We start from the raw sequence: 5,693 nt of genomic DNA, 5'->3' as shown, positions 1-5,693 counted from the left end.
CTTTTTTCTTTTTGCTTATGTGGTGCTGAGGAATCAAACCCAGGGCCTCATGCATGCAAGGCAAGCACTCTACCACTGAGCCACCTTCCCAGTCCTCATTCTTTCTTTCCTTCTTATACTAAGGGTTTGAACTCAGGACCTTGTATTTTCACTCTGTTTTTATGCTCACAGCTGGTGTGCTACCATTCAAGCCACACTGCCAGTCCCAAAATATTATTTTCAGTAAGTCTGTCATCAGCATATAGTACCTGGTACATGGTGACCACTCCAAATGTCTGTTTGCCTTAAATGAACAGGCACCTAAGTGTAAAAACAAGTAATAAACATATATATATTTAAATATTCAACTTCCTTAGTAATTAATGGATGCAAATTAGAGACTATGCATAGTGTGGTTCTGATTAACAGCAACAAAATTAAATACCTACTGCTGATACAAGCTTTAGGGAACAGGTGTATTCACATCTGGCTAATAGCCAAGAAAAAGAAAACTATCTTTCTAAAAGCACACTTAGGTAACACTTAACAAGCGCCAGGTTTTGTTTTGTTTTTGCGCAGGTCCTGGTGGCTCAACTCAGAGCCTGGGCGCTGTCTTGACCTTTTTTACTCAAGACAAGTGCACTACCACTTGAGTTACAGCTCCACTTCTGGCTTTTGTTGTTGTTGTTCATTAATTGGAAGTAAAAATCTCATGGATTTTTCTGCTTAGGCTGGCCTTGAACTATGATCCTAAGATTTCAGCCTCCTGAGCATCTAGTGTGAGCCACTGGCACACAGCTAAGAACTATTTGGTTTTGATCCAGTCATTTATCTAGGATTTTTGTTATTGTTGGTTGTGGAGCTTGAACTCAGGGCCTGGGCACTGCCCTTAAGCCTCTTTGTGCTCAAGGCTAGCATTCTACTACTTGAGCCACAGTGCCACTTCAAATTTTTGAGTGGTTAATTGGAGATAAGAGTCTCACAGGGACTTTTGTGCCCCAGCTAGCTATGAACTGTGATTCTCAGCTCTCAGCCTCCTAGTAGCTAGGATCACAGGCGGGAGCCACCAGCGCCCGTTATGCCAGTGAAATAGGCCTCAGAAAATCGATATCTATCTATCTATACATTAAAATACTTCTATCAATGGAACTTAGAATAATAGAAAAGCTTGCACCTACTAGAATATGAGGAAATGAGGTTATTAAATAGTATTTTAGGGGGAAAAATGAACTATACAACTTGTGGAAGGGATGGGAGGGAAAAACTTGAGAATGAGGGAAAGGAAAACATTGTCCAAAAAGACTCCACATAGAGCTCCCTATGACCCAGCAATCCCCCTTTTGGGCATTTATCCAAATGATCACTAACAAGACCATACTAAAGCTACCAGCACAACTATGTTTATTGCAGCATAGATCAAGAAAATGTGGTATATATACAATGGAATTCTATGCATCCATCAGAAAGAATGACATCGTCCTATTTGTTCGGAAATGGAAAGACTTGGAAAAAATTATATTAAGTGAAGTAAGCCAGGCCCAAAGAAACATAGGTCCCATGGTTTCCCGTATTTGCAATAACTAGTATATGTCTGGGACAAGTAGAAAAGGTCAAAAGTGGGACTGGGAAGGTGGCTCAGTGGTAGAGCGCTTGCCTTGCATGCCTGAGGCCCTGGGTTCGATTCCTCAGCACCATATAAGCAAAAAGGAAAAAGCCAGAAGTGGTGCTGGCTCAAGTGGTAGAGCGCTAGCCTTGAGCTGAAGAGCTGAGGGACAGCGCCCAGGCCTAGAGTTCAGGCCCCATGACCAGACCCCCCCAAAAAAAAAAGAAAGAAAAAGAAAAGGTCAAAAGCTATATACATATGACCAGATAAGATAAAGTTAAGCAAAGTGAACCCCAAGATAGGGACACAAGTGGTTTTTGCTTTCTTGCTATTGTTTCTAATGTATTTATTAGGTATCATGTGATTTTTTTGTTGCTTTGTATGTCCCTGCCAGCCCCCCATGTTATAACCCCTGTTTTCACTGTATTTGATTTTGGTATAAATTGGGGAGGGGAAGGGAAAAAGCAAAATATTTAAATAGTGATACAGGTTGACCCATTGCAACAATGAGATGTACAAGAAACTATGTTGAAAAACAAACTTTACAATTTAGGCAGGGGTGGGGGTGGGGAGTGTAATTGAGGAGGGGGGAAGAAGGGATGGTAGGGGAAAAACAAAGGAGGGGGCAACAATGCTTGATAAGAAATGTACTTATTAGGGCTGGGAAGGTGGCTCAGTGGTAGAGCGCTTGCCTTGCATGCATGAGGCCCTGGGTTCGATTCCTCAGCACCACATAAGCAAAATGAAAAAAGCTGGAAGTGGCGTTGTGGCTCAAATGGTAGAACGCTAGCCTTGAGCTGAAGAGCTGAGGGACAGCGCCCAGGCCCAGAGTTCAGGCTCCATGACCGGACCCCCCCCAAAAAATGTACTTATTACCTTGTTCATGTAACTGTAACCCCTCTGTACAGTATTTTCACAATAAAAAAAAACTTTACTAGGGCTGGGATGTAGCTCAGTGGCAAAGCGCTTGCCTAGCAAGTGCAACGTCCTGGGTTGGATCCCCAGTACCAAAAAAGAAAAGACACAAAAAATACAGTTAAAAAAAACCCAAACAAAAATAACCTTACTAAAAAAAAAAAGAAAGAAATGTACTCTTTAGCTGACTTATATAATAGTAACCCTTTTATACATCACTTTTTTTTTTTGGTCATGGACTTGAACTCTGGGCCTGGACACTGTCTCTGTGCTCTTCAGCTTAAGGCAAACACTCTACCACTTGAGCCACAGCGCCACTTCTGGTTTTCCAGTGGTTTATTGGAGATAAGAGGCTCACGGACTTTCCTGCCCAACTTGGCTTTGAACCATGATCTTCAGATCTCAGCCTCCTGAGTAGCGTCTAGCTATTACAGGCATGAGCCACTGGTGCCCAGCTATATATCACCTTTATAGTAACAATTTTAAAAAGAAAACATAGTATTTAAGGAAATTTAATTATTTTATAAAATTATTTTATACATTTCATATGAAAGGAAAACAATATCTACTCTATTACCACAATTTTATAAAAGCAATAGTGTCCCTAAAGATTGAAGGTGAGGGGAAAATAAGAAAATGTAAGTCAGTTAATGGGGTGGGTATGTAGTAACAGTTGCTCAGAAAGCTGAAGTAGGAAGATCACTTGAGTCCAAGAGTTTGAGGCTAGCTTAGGCAATATAGCAAGATATTTTCTCAAATATAAACGAAAGGACTCAGAATGTGGTTCAAATTGGAGAGTATTTGCTTAGCATGTCTAAAGCCTTAGGCTTGATAATTAGAACCTCAAAAAAGAAAAAAGTGGCCGGGCACCAGAGGCTCACACCTGTAATCCTAGCTACTTAGGCTGAGATCTGAGGATCACTGTTCAAAGCCAGCCTGGGCAGAAAAGTCTGTGAGCCTGTTATCTCCAATAAACCACCAGAAAACTGGAAGTGGTGCTGTGGCTCAAGTGGTAGAGCACTAACCTTGAGCTGAAGAGCTTAGGGACAGCACCCAGGCCCAGAGTTCAAGGCCCACAACAAACAAACAAAAAACGGTGAGGAAGGTAGCTCAGTTGTAGAGTGCTTGCCTTGCATGCATGAGGGCCTGGGTTCAATTCCTCAGCACCACATAAGCAGAAAAAGCCGGAAGTGGTGCTGTGGCTCAAGTGGTAGAGCACTAGCCTTGAGCTGGAGAGCTAAGGGAGGGACAGTGCCCAGGCCCAGAGTTCAGGCCTCATGACTGACAAAAAAAAAAACAAATAAAAAAAAAGTGGTGATGCAACTTTAATCCCAGGAGGATCATGGTTTGAAGACAGGCTGGACAAAGTTATCATGAAGCCATATTTGAAAGACAACCTAAAGACAAAAGGATTGAGGGCATGGCTCAAGCAGTAGAGTGCTTGTCTAGCGATTGTGAAGCGCTGAGTTAAAATCCCAGTACAGTAAGTGATTCAGTAAGTAAATATATGAATAAGGTAAAATAAAATAAATAGAAAATTAAAAACACACAGAAAGTGATATCTTGCATTCTAATATGTTGACATCACTTTTCTTTGTGTGTGTGTGTGTGTGTGTGTGTACACACGCAAATACTGGGGCTTGAACTCAGAGCCTGGGAACTGTCCCTTAGTTTTTCGCTCAAGGCTGTCACTCTTAACACTTCAGCCACAGCACCACTTCTGATTTTTTGGTGATTAACTGGAAATAAGAGACTCACAAACTTTCTTTCTCTTGGCTGACTTCAAACTTCGATCCTCAGATCTCAGCCTCCTAAGTAACTAGGATTACCAATGTATGCACAATACCACACCAGGCAATAATGCTTCTAATGACATAGGAAATGATTAAGATATAATGTTAAGGGCTGGGAAGGTGGCTCAATGGTAGTGTGCTTGCCTCGCATGCATGAGGCCCTGGGTTGGATTCCTCAGCACCACATAAATAGAATAGTCCCGAAATGGTGCTGTGACTCAAGTGGTAGAACACTAGTCTTGAGCTGAAGAGCTGAGGGACAGTGCCCAGAGTTCAGGCCCCATGACCAACAACAAAAAAAAGAAAAAAGAAAATAATGTTAAGTCTAAGCAATGTAGCCTATAATAATATAGTGTGATTCCATAGACAAAAAAATGCTTACAGTTTGTGCAGAAATAAACATTGATGAACTATGTAGAAAATGAAGATTAGATGTACCAAAATGTTAATCATTTATTTCTGGATTATGAATTTGTGTGTGTGTGTTTGTGTGTGTGTGCACGCACACGCTCTGATCCGGGGCTTGACTCCGATCCTGGGCACTGTACCTTAGCTTTTTTGCTCAAGGTTAGCACTCTACCACTTGAGCCACAGCTCCACTTCCAACTTTTTGGTGGTTAACTGGAGACAAGAATCTTTTAGACCGGGCTGGCTTCAAACTATGATCCTCAGAACTCAGCTGCCACAGTAGGTATTATTAAAGACATGAGCCACAGTGCCCATCTGGATGGTAAAATTTAAAAATATTTTTATAGTCCATAAATGTTCAAAACTAAAAAAATGATTAACATGTCTAAATTTAAATCTGTTTTTTTTTCTTTTCCCTTTTGGTGCGGAAGAAGAATTCTGAGCATACACAAGTAATCCTATCATTTTGAAACAAGACAGGATGATCTTAAGTTGGAGGCTAGCGGGGAAGAATTGGTAACAATGTGGGTTCAAGGTCAGCTGAGGCTACAAAGTCAAGGCTGGGAATGTGGCTCAGTAGTAGAGTGTTTACCTTGCATGCATGAAGCCCTGAGTTTGAGTCATCAGTACCATATACACAGAAAAAGCCAGAAGTGGTGCTGTGGTTCAAGTAGTAGAGTACTAGCCTTAAGCTAAAGAAGCTCAGGGACAGTGCCCAGGCCCTGAGTTCAAACCTCAGGACTGGCCAAAAAAAAAAAAAATCAATGAGTTGGGAATGTGGCATAGTGCTAGAGTGCTTGCCTAGCATGCATGAAGCCCTAGGTTTGATTCCTCAGTACCACATAAAGAGAAAAAACAGGGCTGGGAAGGTGGCTCAGTGGTAGAGCACTTGACTTGCACGCATGAGGCCCTGGGTTCGATTTCTCAGCACCACATAAGCAAAAAGAAAAAAGCCGGAAGTGGCGCTGTGGCTCAAGTGGTAGAGCGCTAGCCTT

This window comes from Dipodomys ordii, unplaced genomic scaffold (assembly GCF_000151885.1).
Source record: "Dipodomys ordii isolate 6190 unplaced genomic scaffold, Dord_2.0 Scaffold36, whole genome shotgun sequence".
In the NCBI taxonomy this organism is placed as follows: Eukaryota; Metazoa; Chordata; class Mammalia; order Rodentia; family Heteromyidae; genus Dipodomys; species Dipodomys ordii.
The sequence above is the reverse complement of the archived record's forward strand: the minus strand, read 5'-3'. Positions refer to the sequence as shown.